Below are 18,263 nucleotides of genomic sequence, written 5' to 3'. Positions count from 1 at the left end.
CTGCTGCTTCCTCCTTCTTTTAAGAAATATTTCTGCCATCCCTGTGATATCGACTCAAGGAGCAGTGATCGACTGATAGAATGTCTGGTCCACTGGATAGATTGTATCGGAAACAGATTATCTTGTGGTGTCAGTCAAAGCCCTGGGATTTGGGGAGGGGGTGGAATGTTGTTATACTGTTATTGGATCGCGGGGGCCCTAGAACGCGGGTGTACCCCATAACAGCACCACATGACCACACATAGAGAGAGAGAGATTAAATGAGAAGACTGATGTGGTTTGAATGACGAGGGCAGTAAAATCAAGTCTCATGCAGCACCATCTGAATAGAGTAATCATTTGACAAGAGTTCCTATGCTTTTGTTGTTGTTGACAGTTCCATATAACAACCTGACACAATCTAACATCCACTCTCCCTCTCTCTCTTCATCCTCCTTCCTCTTCTCCCTGTCTTCTTGCCTTGTGTATCACGGTGATGGTATATCTATCTGATTTGTATGTTTTCATTAACACATACTTCAGCCTCTCTCACAGTGTTAGCGAGTCACATGTCCAGTCAGCCCAGAAAACGTTTTTCCATTTCACTGCCTATTGCACAGCACCTCCCCTCTCCTTCTCTCAATTATTTCCCAGATAATAAGGAGCAATTATTTTAAATCATGTTCCCAGTGTGATCTCGCCGTCCGCTGCTATTTGGACAATTTCACAGCTTTAATTGCTCAGAGCAATTTACCGCCTCTCCTATTTGCTCCATTACCGCCACATGCTACGTGAATAATATGGATTTTAATGCATATACTTCAATGTTAGATTCTATACATGTGATAGTCAGTATGAAATTATTGAATGCCCCGACTAACCAAGACTTGGGCCCTGGGAAAGAACATTTTAAAGGCCCCCTCTTTGCTTCTGATATTTTTTTTCTTTAAGTTTTAAAGCTAATTTCCGGCCACATTATCCCATGGGGCAGAGAGACAATTTAGCAATTTTAGGCCCTGTTGTACATCTAAGGCTATATTGTAGTTGAATAATATTACATTGTATTGTATTGCACCCTCAACTTCTTCCACAGACCCCTTGGCCAAATTCGTTTAATCTGTTGTTGCTAGCAATTGACACCAATTTGGGAACCACTGATTGCACCATGATCATGTCTTCCATCCACTCATCTGACGTGCACTCAGCTCCCATTCAGTCAAACCGAATCTTGGTTTTATCCTGGTTTTGTACCTCCATTAGACCATTACTGGCCACTCAACAGAGCTGTCAACTTTATGATATCAGCCACCCAACACTGCTGGCAATGGTGTACCCATGGCGAGCACAGTAAATTGCTGGTATTTTGGCCATATTGAGGGAGAGCAATCATCCAGCCCATTTTTCTCCCCTCAATGCCTGGATTCACTCTTCAATCAAACATCTCACTTCCTCTTGGTCCGCCTCTTTTCCTCGAACACTCTCAGAGCGACCAACAGAAAGTACACAAGAAAAGCCCTTTTAGCCTCATATCTTCAGAGGCAGAGCCAGCCATAGAATGCTTTCAATTCTTTTGGTCGGCACTCAGTAAACTTGTTCTAAGATGAAGTAGGCTGCGTGCTTTTGGAGCTATTCCTGCACTTCAATCCAATGCTAAATGAAAGACGAATGTGTCCAATTAGCGAGGCAGCGGGCACATGCAAATTGTTGGTTTTGGCTGCAGGGCTCACTCTCTCTCTTTCGTTCTCTCTCTCCTCTGGCATGCTGTAAATATTGACTGTGCATGTGTGTTTTGTGTGTGTGTGTGTGTGTAACAGGAGCTCTGACAGCCGCCGAACAGTGAGAACACAGACTAAAAAACTACCTCGCCTTTCCTTGAGGCTTGGTTCTGTTGGTGTGTGCAGTGGCATGAGTGTGTGAGAGAGTGTGTGTATGTTCATGCACTTGCGTCTGTTTCCGCAATTCATGTCTGTACGTGTGAGAGTGAGTGTGAACTGTGAATGACAGACTCTCAGATTAGGTGATAGGAGCTGTGTCTGAGACGTGTGTCTGTGATGGAGCGTTGATGGGGAGCTGGGGGACAGGCGGGCCCATTTCCCTGGGGCGCAGCCAGGGGCAGAGGGAGGGAGGGGAAGGGGGTAGGAGGAGAGACGTGTCTGTGGCTGGCTGCTGCAGGAGCCGTGCGTCACTCCCTCACTGAGCAGGTTGAAGGTCCACCCCCCCCACAACCCCCCCCCCCCCCCCCCACCCCCCACCCACCCCCGGGACCCAGTGCTCATTATACAGAAGATGGATTTTGTGTGTGAGAATGAGCAGAGGAGGGAGAGAAAAATAGAAAGAGAGAGAGGCAGAAGAAGAAAGTGTGGGTTGGGGGGGGGGGGCAGGAGAGATGGACAAGAGAGAGCAAGTTCCAAGTACATAGTTCTGGAGAATAATGCCCATAGTCAAGCCAACCAATGCTCTCAGTAACAGCAAGTAAAAAAGGATCCCCTAATGCCTGTCTGTCAGCCCTGCACCTTCCCCCCTTGCTTTTCCATTGAAAGTAGAATGTTTTTTACAATCCCTCTCCTATCCTATCACTCTCTTTATATCCCTCTCCACAGTGAATGTGAAATAAATGCTGTGCTACACATGACGAGGAATGAACAGAGCAGCATTAGACGACAGGACTGAATAGGCGTGGGGCTCACAACCACCAAGAATTGTCTATAGATGCACAATGGTGTACAGGCAATCATACATAGATACACACAGTAGTATGTCTGTGTGCACAAACAGATCCACTCACTCATCTTGAACACAGTGTTAGAATAGTGTGTTGAGAAACCACCTACAATATGTCCAATTTTCATCTAATATCCAGACCAGCGGACAGTGGGAGCTGTCATCTCTCTGGCAGCAGCGGAAGCCACTATAACAGCTACAACATTAACAGTGGTGCTAGTGGAGATGGGGAGTCTGTTGTACACACCCCACAGCTCACAGTGGGATTCTGTTTATAGATCTGGAGGCATGCGACACACACTGTCTTCTCAACAGGCAACCCTGGTGAGGGCACAGCGTGACCCCAAAGCCATTTCATCTCTGGCTGAATGAGCGGGATGACCTGGGAGACACAGAAATTGGTTTGCACAAACGCTGAGTTGGGAACGAGAGCCTGGGGAGAAAGCAAAACAATAGGTGGAGTGCTTGTGGACCTCTGTGTTGGAGTGCTGAGGTGTGGTGCTGTGGACATGTGGGTGGTTTCAGGTCATTTGGGAAGGTTTTATTTGATTTGGGGTCATCTAGATTGTGCAAATGTAGTTGGTTTAGTTTGAATATCCTGAAAAACCCTGGACTGGTGGTCTTGGAAAGGGAGGTTGACGTTGCCTTACTGATCTATGGTTGATTTTGCGTTTTCACCTAATGGTTAAGGTATGACAGCAGAGCATGTTTGTGGTTTGGGAAGCTGCCAGGGCTAACTGTCCTTTTCTGGGCTCTCAATGGGGTGCTTGTTACATTGGCACCAATGAGCAAAGGGTCTACAAGTCAAACCATGAAGTTTCACTGGAGAAAAAAATACATCTCTGTATTTGTTTTGATTTAAGAGGAATTCTTGTGCTTGGTCGGTTGAATTACTTAATGTCCCCTTTTCCCATAAAGAAAGACACAATCAAAGTCAGGGAAAGAGTTTGTTTTGACAGGCCCAATAGGAATCAGATGGATTTGTACGGGCCATCCACTTTGTGTCAGGTCGATATGAAGAAACACAAACAAAGAGCCTTTCCCATGGGGTTATTCTGGAGAAGTCGTTAACTTGGAATGGAGAGATTCATTTTAGAGCCCTTGTTTGGTTTGAAATGATAATAGGGGGCTTAGTTATTGATCTGGTCTCATCAGTGGACTGCCTCTGATAGATCTCTGCAAGCACAGGCAAGGCAGATACAGGGGAAGTGGGAATGAGTTGCAGCCAAGGTGCTATGTCAACAGGTCTACAGGCCTATAGCTATTATTGCTGCCACAATGTGTAACGTCCCCCCCAATACCACCTTCTAATGTCCTCCAGCCACTACTGTAAACAAAAGGGAAATTGTCACTCTATTTACAAAGTGAATTGAAAGTGAACATATCACAAGCTATTTCTCTGTATTCATAGATGTTGCTGTACAAACTGTTATACAAACATCTCTCATCTGTTGCTACACTGTTGCTATGACAGGAAGAGGAAGACAGTGTTCTGGCCCTGTAGTGAACCTTCTCTTGCCCTGAGAGAAAGGGGAAAAAAGCAACATACCGTATTGTAGGCTGAGTTATTACTTGATAAGGAGCTGTCATTTTAGAGCCATTTTGAAGTCATTTACAGTGCTCTGAAGAGGCTTTTATAGTGCCACTTATACACCCACTCTTTCTTTCCCCTCTTCTCTCCCATGTCACAAAGCTGTCTTTGTGTGTTGTGAGGCTGTCATAGGAATACTTTTTTATATGATGGAACCTATTATTACGTCCTATGAAAAATTATAGAAAACATGCATAATCGTAAAAATACTTTTTGTAGCTGACAAAGTTGCCCTGAAGGTTAATGATATGCAGGTTAAAGTATCCTATGCACCTCCATACATATTTAGATTTGTATGTTTCTACATTCTCTAAATATGTTTATTTGTTAGTTGATTTTCTGAATGGATTTGACAAGTGTCAGTCGTGTTGCCGTCAGCTGCAGTCTGCACTGTTTGGTGTTTATTGCCTTTGGTGTGGGTCTCTCTCTCTGAGATGATACCAGGGCCCTTATATGAGACCTCTGTACGGGAGAAGTTTGATGCTAGCATATCCTGCAGCTGTACAGTCAGGTGACCCTGGTCAGTGTGTGGGCTCTTGAAGACTACATGAGTCGACTGTGTTGACTGTCTGGCTGCGCTGGAGAGGCAAAGGCTAACGGCTTTAAGAGTAATAGATATTTAATTTGGCCGACTGTGCCACGGTGTGGTAGATCTGCATCTCTGGGAAGGGTTCATACTCTAACCAGAGGCCCTTCTTAGAATAAACATCAAAGTGTTATTGTCCACTCTTTTCATTAGAACACTTGAGATTACATCATTCGGTTGCCCTGATGAGATTCACTGCAGATACTGTAAGACTTTCCAATACTTTTTTATAACACAATATACTTCAAGTTTCACAACTATGGAGCGGCACTCCACAGTCTTCATATACAGTAGTATGAACTTCCTAAGAAGGGACCCTGAACAACTACAATATGAAGAAGTGTAATCATTGTAGGTGTGTTCAGAATTATTAGTACCACACTGTGAATATGTCTCTAAACTTCAATACTAAATAAGTACAGTATATTCATAAAGAGACGGACTAATATCACTAATCATCAGATGAGCTGGACAAGAATCACGTTGCCACAATGAAGAAAAGATTCTGAAGGCCTCAATTTATCGAAGCACGCTTTAGAGCCCATTGTGATGATATGGACAGTAGTCCTCTGCTATGGTACATCTGAGTTCAGTGAGATCTTCAATGCACAACAAAGACAGGTTGTGTTGTCAAGCTCTGATTCCTCATCTCCCAGTTACAGGATTTACTCTCTGCCTATGGGCCATGTGACCTTGGGCACTCCCACTCTATATTTCACCCAAGAGTGATGTTCCATGGAGAGACAACTTTTTAAACAGTGCCATGGTGGTAGAGTAGAGATATTTTATGATGCGGCTCCTTATTTTATGACTGGCCATAAAAAGAGGAAAACTCTTTGAAAAGCTTTTTCTCAGCAAAACCCGAGGCAGTCAGAGGTAATTATCTGACTAAACTTTTTCCCTGCTGTTAGTCACAATATCAGGCGACTGAGGGAGGAAGGCCTGATAGATAGCACCATGCCAAAATGACAGTGAGGCGCCCCCCCCCCCAAAAAAAAACAACAAACAAAGCGAGACTCAAATTCTCTGTGGCAATTTGGGAGAGGATATCGCATGAGCGTGTGCGCTCTGAGCTGTGTATGCAGGGGACCTTGAGTGCAATTCATTTCATTTCAGAGCTGTACTGAAATGCTGCTTTTCCTTCCTCTTGGTTGTGCTTGTTGAATTCCTCACGGCCATCCTAGCCCAGGCTCCTATCCCTTGTGCTGTTTATCACTATACGCTGCTGTCGGAAGCAGATTTCCACACCTCCACTATATTACTGAAGAACAGAATCCTGTCTCTCTGCCAGAGGCTGCTTACTTACACCCAGATGGTAAATGGATCTGGACTATTCTCACAGATTAGAGTTCAGGCTTTAGAGGCAACACTTTTGATCATCCATATCAGAGACGGGCAACTTTGATGGGGGTGGGGGCCACACAAAAAAACCTGAACTCATCAGGAGGGTTTGCAGTGGATCGTGGGTCTGCGTACTCACATCCATACCCACACAAGGGACATTTTGCCTCCCTATTGACAGCGGAGAGTGAGAATTCAAGTTTTAGAGTTTATTTCCTGCAATGCTACACATTTTGATATGGTGCGTAGAGAAAATGCTTTTTTAAAGTAAGTTTGCTGCAATTCTACACATTTTCCCATGTGTAGAAGAGAAGATTTAGCAATTTACTAATTTCATGCAATTTCACAAATTTTGCCAGAGGGAGGAGAGAAAACTGTACCATTTTGCCATAGGGTGGGTGGAGAGAAATGTTTGCAGTTTTTAATATGATATCTGAATGAGAGTGACTAACAAAATCAATGGGGGCCCCCCCGGGTCGATAATTCGACCATGATTACTACAAGCTAACTTACCAATCAAAAATGTTTTAGCTGACATAGGCTAATTTTGAAATAGCACCTTGTGTATTCTACTATTCAAACTCTCAACAGTAAGTTGACTGAATTCCTAAAAACAAGGGGGGGAAATTGATCCAAGGTCCTATGGGCCGTCAGTTGCCCATCCTTGATCCATATTATGATGGAGCGGGCTGGCTAAATATACATTTCTGTTTACAGAGAGTGCCTGTGGCCTGGGGCTACTGGGGTGTGTGCAAGGGAACACGCTCACGCATGTACACACGCACACACACACACACACACACACACACACACACACACACACACACACACACACACACACACACACACACACACACACACACACACACACACACACACACACACACACACACACACACACACACACAGCTATGCACAATCATCATCACCATCCTCTTTCTCCTCTGTCTCACCTTCCCCCTCTTTTGTCACTAGAATAATAAACCATTCAATAGCTTAATTCCACAACAAACGAAATGTTTATTGTACTCAAAATCACTCAGCAGCAAAACCTTTCATATAATTTCCTCCCCGTTTATGAATTGGTAAATTTAAAATCTTCAGAGCAATTTGGCTCATACGGTTGCTGTCGGACAAAGCAGCTCCCTCTATGCTGAGTGAGAATTGAGGGGAGGCAACGGAGCAGCAGCCCAGCATCTTTCTGAACGTCATGAGTATGCTTTCAACGCCTCAGCATTCATTCTTCTTTCAGAGTCAGAGCAGTACAGAGAAGATTTTTCAGAAGTGCAGTATGCTTCTGAATACAGAGAAATAGTCAATTTATAAAACCACAAAATCCAGCAAGAGGCCTTGGTTTTGACAATTAGTCGTCTTTCATTGTATTTTGATAGCAGTGAAAGCTTCCTGTTACCATAACCTCCTGAAGAATTTGATAATAGGGCTACCATCTTCTGAAGGACCTCTTGATTTTATGATTTGGGAAATCTGCATTGTTGTTTTGTCCATGCTTTTAGGGGTCTAACAGTCTGTAGTTTGATTCAAATGAATTATTAAGGTATGTATCATTTATATTCTGCTTGTGTAGATTCTGCCTGGCCCTTGGATATGGTGGACTGTAATCTTGGTCAGGCAATACTGTATACTGTAGCTTGCATCCTTCGAAATCATAGGATCTCTTCTTTGTGCTCAAGGACCATTGACTCTCGTTCAGAGTAACCTTGCAGTAAATGCAGATACATTATTCACCCTCCTCACTTACCTGCAACCCATTGCATTATTCCAACCTTATTCACTGCATCTAATTTTCAAGTTTTGCAAAGAAACATCATGCTGGAGGCTATAATCTATACCTGAAATGGGTTTACTTGGATGTGATTACCATGTGCCTGCAGACACTGTTATATATGACACAGGGCCTGATTCGTGTCTGAGCAAAGCGCCACGTAATCTGTCATTGTCACCACATTTATTTCACTCACTTTGAATGCAGGCAGCTATGAGAGAACAGTGAAATCTGATGATCATTTGACATTGACATGGGAAAGAGGAAGGGGACAGGTTCCCTGTCTCTCCCTGCAATCTGTGGCCCTAAACAACACAAGCAGAGCCATCCACTAAAAGTTGAACTCTTTAGATTGCTGCTCCGTTGCCCCTAAAGGAAGCGTAACTGCTGCATTGCTCAGCTTAGCACATTTGTCCCGATCCACTTTGAGAGTTCGTCCTCCCTAGTTCATCTCGGCTAAACGGTTGCTGCCTGCAGCGTCGATCCCTCCACCGCAAGCAGGTTAGCATTTTTCATTATGAATGTTGTTCTGGAGGCAGCTCTACAAAGTGGTCACTGACTGGCAAAGCCACAAAGTCATACAATCTGATTTTAACCCTAACCTTAACTCTAACCTTAACCACACTGCTAACCTTATAATGCCTAACCTTTAATGAAGACCCAAAAACATATTTCTTTATGCATTTTTACAATATAGGCAATTTTGACTGGAGTTAGCTTATCTAAGGGGACATTGCTCAGTTCTGCCTCCAGGACAAGACTCATGACAATAAACATCAACCTCCCTACTGCAATTCTCCTCCCTGGATACCTTGATACAATGCACAGCAGCAGGTTTACAGGCAATGGACAGGATTGACGTATCATAAAAAGCCCATTCAGGTCCCCAACGTGTCTTAAAGCGGAAAGCTTTTTTTTCCCCCTCTGCCACGACTGCCGGAGTACTGTTCATTGCTCAGTAGCCCCACTAGGGAGAGATAGCTCACTGCAAGCTTTAACGCTGAAAATCGCTTACTCGTAGATAAAGAGATGCTAGAAAGATGCTGAAAGAGTTTTACCCAGCCAAGCATGACAAATGCCCGACTGTGGTGTTTTTTTCCATTAGCGTTTCTTAAAGATTCCTATACGATTGAAACACATTATGTCCAACTGGGGAAGCTGGAGAATGAATTTGAAGCCTCCTGCTTCAGAGCATTTATCTTTAAGCTCTAATTGGGGGCTGCTTGTGCTGTGAAGAACTTACCGTGGAAACAACAACAACAACAACAAACTACTTGATTCAGCTCCATCTCATGTAGACTTTGGTTAATCATCTTTTTTCCAGATGTTTCTCCATTCTACAGAGATCTGATAAAGGTGAATAATGGAAGTAGAATTCGTCCTTCAGTAAATATATTTTCTAATTGCATGTTTTTTTTTCTTTTCCAACTTCCTACAGGACATTATACAGTATATTAGCTGAAATATCTTTAATAAATATTCTACAGACATGCAGTACCAGTCAAAAGTTTGGGCACACCTACTCATTCAAGGGTTTCTCTTTATTTGTACTATTTCCTACATTGTTGAATAATAGTGAAGACATCAACACTATGAAATAACACATATGGAATCATGTAGTAACCAAAAAAAAGCATTAAACAAATCAAAATGTGTTTTATATTTGAGATTCTTCAAAGTAGCCACCCTTTGCCTTGATGATAGCTTTGCACACTCTTGGCATTCTCTCAACCAGCTTCATGAGGTAGTCAACTGGAATACATTTCAATTAACAGGTGTGCCTTGTTAAAAGTTAATTTGTGTAATATCTTTCCTTCTTAATGTGTTTGAGCCAATCAGTTGTGTTGTGACAAGGTAAGGGTGGTATACAGAAGATAGCCCTATTTGGTAAAAGACCAAATCCATATTACGCTTAAATAAGCAAAGAGAAACGACAGTCAATCATTACCTTAAGACATGAAGGTAAGTCAATCCAGAAGATTTCAAGAACTTTGAAGGTTTCTTCAAGTGCAGTCGCAAAAACCACCAAGCACTATGATGGAGGACTGCCACAGAAAAGGAAGACCCAGAGTTACCTCTGCTGCAGAGGATAAGTTCATTAGAGTTAACTGCACCTCAGATTGCAGCTCAAATAAATGCTTCACGGATTTCAAGTAACAGACACATCTCAATATCAACTGTTCAGAGGAGACTGCCTGAATTAGGCCTTCATGGATGGATTTCTGCAAAGAAACCACTACTAAAGGACACCAATATTAAGAAGAGACTTTCTTGGGCCAAGAAACATGAGCAATGGACATTAGACCGATGGAAATCTGTCCTTTTGGTCTGATGAGTCCAACCTTGAGATTTTTGGTTCCAACCGCCGTGTCTGTGTGAGACGCAGAGTAGGTGAACGGATAATCTCTGCATGTGTAGTTCCCACCATGAAGCATGGAGGAGGAGGTGTGATGGTGTGGGGGTGCTTTGCTGGTGACACTGTCTGTGATTTATTTAGAATTCAAGGCACACTTAACCAAGATAGCTACCACAGCATTCTGCAGTGATACGCCATCCCATCTGGTTTACACACCTCTAGGCTGTGTAAGGGCTATTTGATCAAGAAGGAGAGTGATGGAGTGCTACATCAGATGAACTTGCCTCCACAGTCACCCGACCTCAACCCAATTGAGATGATTTGGGATGAGTTGGACTGCAGTGAAGGAAAAACAGCCAAAAGGTGTGGGAACTCCTTCAAGACATTACATTCCAGGTGAAGCTGGTTGAGAGAATGCCAAGAGTGTGCAAAGCTGTCATCAAGGCAAAGGGTGGCTACTTTGAAGAATCTCAAATACAACATTTGTTTAACACTTCTTTTTGGTTACTACATGATTCCATATGTGTTATTTCATAGTTTTGATGTCTTCACTATTATTCTACAATGTAGAAAATAGTACAAATAAAGAAAACTCCTTGAATGAGTAGGTGTGTCCAAACTTTTGACTGGTACTGTATGTCAAATCAAATCAAATGTTATTTGTCACATGCGCCGAATACAACAGGTGTAGACTTTACTGTGAAATGCTTACTTACAAGCCCTTAACCAACAATGCAGTTCAAGAAATAGAGTTAAGAAAATATTTACTAAATAAACTAAAGTAAAAAATGTAATATAAAGTAACACAATAAAATAACATATGATGACTAGAACTAGAATTGTTGCATATAAATACTTTTAACAATGTCCTTGATAAGTGTCTTTTGTATATGCCTCATCCTTTTTTCCTAGATAATGACCATCAGTATGGCAGTAAGGAGCGCGTCGTGCTACGATGTGATGGAGGCTCGTTCATCTGAGAGAGATGACTGTCTGTGGCTTACTTTCCCTCTGACTGGTTTATGATTCTTCACTCCTCACACACATCCTTCCCTCACACCTCACATACTCATCAGGCAGACACTGTCTGGCCCTGGTCCTATCTGGGTTGATGTTTGGTTGGAGAGAGAGAGAGCATGATGTGCTTATCAAAGTAAAGGCCCAGTGTGTATACTGAGAGCACCAGCAGGTAAAGCCATAGACCGCCCTTCTCTGATCTTGTCAGAAGGAAAACAACTTGAGCCTGTCATCCAGAGAAAAACCGAAGGGAAGACTTATTGTTGTCCATAAAATATATTAAGACTCACCTCATCCATCTCGGCCCAGGCAAATACCTTATTTTGGTCCATTTTTCACAAATGGGAAATATAATTTAAAGTATTGATTGCAGTATGAATGTGTAGCCCGGCGATGAAAGATGAAGTGCAGCCCGGCTCTATAAGTGATCTGATTAACCCCCAGACTTCTAAATGCCCCTCTGCTCCAACCCGGCTTTACCCTGGCTCTCTTGTGACATACTATGTCAAGGTACACACGCTGGGCACTTAGAGCGATTAGTATGGTCATCTGTTCTCTCTGGCCGCGGCTATTATCCCAGGCTACACACATTCCTCACTAATACTGAGATTATATTGCTGGCCACGCTGGGTAGTTGAGTGTGAGCTAGCCTAAAGGCACTCCAATTACTGTAGCCCAAACTGGATTCTGACTGGCTGACTACCCCTGAGGGCCGGAGACTCAGCTCCAGGCTCTACTCTCCCCAGTCGCTTCTCTTAAGGTCATCAACAACTTTGCCACCTTCACTGATGCTATGTGTCTGTCTGTGTCAGCATTTACTGAAGATGGTTGTTAGTCCTGACTACACGACCATTGGTAGTGTTTCGCACTGTTGCAAGAGTAACAAATGTGATAAGTTACTCTGTAAGCAGTCTAAGTTTGCGATCAGCTCTTGCTGTTGTTTGCTGAAACACTGTGGTCTGGCAACAACAAGCGTTCTCTTCAGCCTACACAAAGCTGAGTAACTTATAGTACTCGATTGGTTTAGAAACCCTCAACTACCATCTTGTTATTTTTGTGTGAGCAGGCATTATCAGTAACGGTCTTTGGTAAGGTTTTTAAACTTCTCCAGTTTGCCAATGACAGTGCTTCTGCTAAAAGCTGCTGAATTTTATACTGAACCTTTGAAGAGTCAAAAATGTTGGTTAAAAAGAGAAAAGTTTCCACTTATACAGACTGACAGTATTGATGGTGACATCAAGGTCCCCAAGCAGTTTCTCAACAGAGAACGAAGCTTTTCATAGGCAAGTGGAAGAGCCTGGTCTTAAAAAAGCACACATCAAAGCACATCTCTTTTTATTTTTTTGATACATACGGAGCATTTTGTTTAATGCTTTGCAAAATGTCATTTTGGACTACGAGGAGTTATCAATAGGACTTCAGACTACAATGTGAGGATGGAGGAACAAATGTCAGCAAGCATTCTGGGTAAATGTACATTTGAGACCCACCTGTCTCTCTGTTTGTAGAGCAGAATAGCCATTTGTTTGGTGGCTTAATGTTCAAATCAAATCAAATTTTATTGGTCACATACACATGGTTAGTAGACGTTATTGCGAGTGTAGTGAAATGCTTGTGCTTCTAGTTCCAACAGTGCAGCAATATCTAACAATTCCACAACAAATACCTAAAACACAAATCTAAGTAAAGGAATGGAATAAGAATATACAAATATAAATATATGGATGAGCAATGACAGAGCGGCATAGGCTAAGATGCTATAATAGTATAGAATACAGTATATACATATGAGATGAGTAATGCAGATATGTAAACATTATTAAAGTGGCATTATTAAAGTGACTAGTGTTCCATTTATTAAAGTGGCCAATGATTCCAAGTCTGTATGTAGGCAGCATTCTCTCTGTGCTAGTGATGGCTGTTTAACAGTCTGATGGCCTTGAGATAGAAGCTGTTTTTCAGTCTCTCGGTCCCAGCTTTGATGCACCTGTACTGACCTTGCCTTCTGGATGGTAGCTGAGTGAACAGGTAGTGGCTCAGGTGGTTGATGTCCTTGATTATCTTTTTGGTCTTCCTGTGACATCGGGTGCCGTCGAGTTTTTCATAATGTTCTTTTTTGTAGACCAGTCACACATCAAGTGATTGCAAAGTGCTATTACTCTAGTTTGACAAGGAAAAATACACATTTTTGTTTGTGTATATTTCCCTGCAAATTCTCATATTCCCTTTGTATTCAGTAGGTGTGTTTCTTATATACAGCTTGTAAAGCAGGCTTGAGGAAAGTTGCTTTACTATGATTAGAGATGTCAAGCATGTCAAAAAAGAAAGAGAATAGAACAGATGCTTGGTTTGGGGGTCTACTGATGTTAAGATTATGGCCATTGGTTTGGTGACTATTCCTTGGGAATTGAATTTGGTTACTATATAAACTGGTCCATGCACTTGCATTAACTGCTGCTGAGGGAGCTGAGGATGTTCTTTCAAAGTCTTTTGCTCTCTCCAGTTCGCAGGGCATTACGGTCTATCTCCCTCTCATTCATTCTCCACCTTTCTCCCCACTCTCTTTCACCTTACTATTTCCATCCTGATGTGGAATATCTCTTTGACTGTGGACAGCAGCAGAGACACAGCTAGATGTTCCTTAACTCCTGTATTACTTAACCTAGAGTAGAGTGTAGGAGGCCTCCCAGCCAGTCAAAAGGCTCAATCAAGCGACAATGTATCATACTAGGGTCTTCAAAGTCAACTCTGGACCTAGAAGCCAGTTCCACTCCATTTTTTCATTGTTACCCTCTAATCAGGGACTGATTTAGACCTGGGACACCAGGCGTGTGCAATTAATTATAAGGCAGAACAGAAAACCAGCAGGCAATGGACCTCGTAGGGTAAAAGTTGAATATCCCTGTATTAGGGACTGAAGAAGCCAATGTAACTCACTCAAATTTAACCTAACCCACTCACATTTCGTTGTGCATTTTGCCGTGGAGGAAGACGTTGAACTGTGTTTCTACTTTTTTGTGGTACTACCCGTTATGGAGTGAAGCAGCGTCGAACAACCATGATAATCGTGTATAATATGTTTTGTAAAGGAGTAAGACTGGTTGTTTAAATTGCTGTTTAAAGCCTACTGTATACCAACAGCCAGTGGGAATCCCATGGCCTAACCAAGAATCACTGTGTCTCATAGTGCAGTTGAAAAATGTATATGGCAAGGTAAGCGACCCTGGATAATATTAACAAAATTACCAAGCGGGAAAGAGCCGTACCAAACTTCTAAGTGTATTTGTAGGCACTAGCATTTCGCCCCATTCTAAATTGGTTTAGAAATTATTATTTTCCCCCCTGGCTGAGTATAGAGAGATATGGGGCGTTTCTCAATATGCATACTACTGTACTCCACACTCACACCTTAGCCAAATACATTTAAACTCAGTTTTTCACAATTTCTGACATTTAATCCTAGTACTGTCTTCGGGTAAATTAGGATTACCACTTTATTTTAAGAATGTGAAATGTCAGAATAATAGTAGATCATGATTTATTTCAGCTTTCATTTCTTTCATCACATTCCCAGTGGGTCAGAAGTTTGCATACACTCAATTAGTATTTGGTATCATTGCCTTTAAATTGTTCAACTTGGGTCAAATGTTCCGGGAAGCCTTCCACAAGCTTCCCACAATAAATTGGGTGAATTTTGGCCCATTCCTCCTGACAGAGCTGGTGTAACTGAGTCATGTTTGTAGGCTTCCTTGCTCGCACACACTTTTTCAGTTCTGCCCACAAATTTTGTAAAGGATTGAGATCAGGGTTTTTTTATGGCCTCTCCAATACCTTGACTTTGTTGTCCTTAAGCCATTTTGCCACAACTTTGGAAGTATGCTTTGGGTCATTGTCCATTTGGAAGACCCGTTTATGGCGAAGCTTTAACTTCCTGACTGATGTCTTGAGAAGTTTCTTCAACATATCCACATAATTTTCCTGCCTCATGATGCCATCTATTTTGTGAGGGGCACCAGTCCCTCCTGCAGCAAAGCATCCCCACAACATGATGCTGCCACCCCCGTGCTTCACGGTTGGGATGGTGTTCTTTGGCTTGCAAGCCTCCCCCTTTTCCTCCAAATATAACGATGGTAATTATGGCCAAACAGTTCTATTTTTGTTTCATCAGACCAGAAGACGTTTCTCCAAAAAGTATGATCTTTGTCCCCATATGCAGTTGCAAACCGTAGTCTGGCTTTTTTATGGCGGTTTTGGAGCACTGGCTTCTTCCTAGCTGAATGGCCTTTCAGGTTATGTCGATATAGGACTCGTTTTACTGTGGATATAGATACTTTTGTACCTGTTTCCGCCAGCATCTTCACCAGGTCCTTTGCTGTTGTGATACAGTGAATTATAAGTGAAATTATCTGTCTGTAAACAATTGTTGGAAACAATACTTGTGTCATGCACAAAGCAGATGTCCTAACCAACTTGCCAAAACAATAAATTTGTGGAGTGGTTGAAAAATGGGTTTTAATGACTCCAACCTAAATGTATGTAAACTTTCCACTTCAACTGTATATGTGAATCTTATTCGTCTAGCTAGTTAAACAGCCAAATGACCTTAAACTAATGTTATGTCAGGTAGATGTAATTTCTTCATAGGTAGCTAGCTTCCAATTCTTAGAGGCTAGCTAGCAAGCCAGTTAGCCCTGTTGACTTACTATGGACTTACCCATTTACTAACCTTTCTTCCAGCCAGAACAATGGCAATAGAGACAAAACAAGATATGTACAAAGCAAACATTTTACTTTATAACTATCAGATAGCTATTTGTGAATCGCAACTATCTAGCTAACCAGATAATTTAACAGGCAAAAATGACTTAAAAGTAATGTTATGCAAGGTAGATGTAAATTCTTCGTGGGTAGCTAGCTACCAATTCTTTGTGGCTAGCTAGCTAAAAGTAGTAGGTAGCTAGTTGACTTACTATAGGCTTGCAATCTACAGAATCTACACTGGGTATTGTAGGCAGGTAAACATGCCAAAATGAACATATAATTTTTTTTAAAATGTTTTCAAGATACAATATTGTAGTCAGGAAACATATGAGATGTGAATGGGCAAAATGTAATTCCGAAGCTTGAGTTTATTTTCTCTCGCCTCAGAACAAATAATGTCCGCATTGATTTCAATAAATATGGTGTTCTTTTATGTGGTTGCATCATATTTCTGTTCATACTTTTCATTGAAGCTTGCATCGATACATGCTTTGAAATGTTTACAAGTACGCTTCCGAGAAGTGCCCTCTGTGCTCTGTTTCGCATACTTGATTTGGACTCATGCTCCGACCCTCCTGTGCTCCAGATTACGTGCTCGGAGCATGGTAGTATGCGTATTGAGAAACACCCATGGTGTCTTCTATTGACCGGGAAGATGTGGTCTCCACTGATACAGTGCATTTGGAAAGTATTCAGACCCCTTGACTTTTTCCACATTTTGTCACGTTACAGCCTTATTCTAAAATGTATTCAATTGTTTTTTTCCCTCATCAATCTACACACAATACCCCATAATGACAAAGCAAAACCAGGTTTTTAGAACTGTGAAAAATGTAAATATGACATTTACATAAGTATTTAGACCCTTTACTCAGTACTTTGTTGAAGCACCTTTGGCAGAGATTACAGCCTTGAGTCTTCAGTTTAGCATGGTGGCCAGCTCTAGGAAGAGTCTTGGTGGTTTCAAACTTCTTCCACTTATGAATGATGGAGGCCACTGTGTTCTTGGGGACATTCAATGCTGCAGCAATTTTTTGGTACCCTTCCCCAGATCTGTGCTCTATGGACAATTATTTCGACCTCATGGCTTGGTTTTTGCTCTGACATGCACTGTCAACTGTGGGACCTTACATAGACAGGCGTGTGCCTTTCCAAATCATGTCTAATCAATTGAATTTAACACAGGTGGACTCCAATCAAGTTGTAGAAACATCTCAAGGATGATCAATAGAAACAGGATGCCCCTGAGCTCAACTTCGAGTCTCATATCAAAGGGTCTGAATACATATGTAAATAAGTTATTTCTGTTTGAAATTGTTCATAGATTTGCAAAAATTTCAAAGAAACTGTTTCACTTTGTCATTATGGGGTATTGTGTGTAGACTGAAGAGGATTTTGTTTTTATTTAATCCATTTTGGAATAAGGCTGTAACGTAACAAAATGTGTAAAAATGGAAGGGGTCTGAATACTTTCAGAATCCACTGTATTTCCTTTAAACAATGTAAACTATGTTTTTGTCCAATTATTGCTCACACCATTTCAATTTGGTGCAAAATTGAAAAACAATGTAGCTGGGAATCAAAATGGCATGACTGACAAGCAATCCTAGTATTTAGGGAGGTGGGAAGCAATGGAAAACAGGGTTGGGGGAATGGGAGGTTGGGGGTGGAGGCTCATTTCTTTTTGTTTCTTTTCCTTTAAATACAAAATGTATTATTACTTTTTAACTCTGTAATATGATTAAAATGATCAATACTTTGTATTTATGTACCTTTTTGATGTATATTTTTGTTGTTGTTGAGTGGCAGCCCGCAGGTACAGTAGGAAAATAACTAACGTGGAAAATAACTACATTCAAATAATGAATGGAAAATACGACATGAACGGAATATGAAATTATATGAATTTATATATTGTACCTGTAACCCCAGTCAAAGAACAAATTACAAAATAAATACAAATTTGGTCTCAAAAAAATTATAAAAAAGGATCATTGTGTTTAGTAGGTTTTTGGCACCCAAATCATGCAAGGATAACATGTCCCATATGTCCAGTGGTGGGGGTGGAGCAGAGCTTCCTGTTTAATATGTTACAAGGCTCTTTATTCCATGTCCTCTGGGGTTAGGT

At 41.7% G+C, this 18,263-nt stretch overlaps 1 protein-coding gene across 1 annotated transcript in view; it reads left to right on the top strand.

Annotated features, from left to right (window-relative positions):
- Nucleotides 1-18,263, top strand: part of LOC115204021 (transmembrane protein 132D-like) — a 188,308-nt gene that overhangs the window by 15,962 nt on the left and 154,083 nt on the right. The window lies entirely within an intron of this gene.

The sequence above is a fragment of the Salmo trutta genome, chromosome 12 (genome assembly GCF_901001165.1).
Source record: "Salmo trutta chromosome 12, fSalTru1.1, whole genome shotgun sequence".
NCBI lineage: Eukaryota > Metazoa > Chordata > Actinopteri > Salmoniformes > Salmonidae > Salmo > Salmo trutta.
The sequence above is the reverse complement of the archived record's forward strand: the minus strand, read 5'-3'. Positions and strand labels throughout refer to the sequence as shown.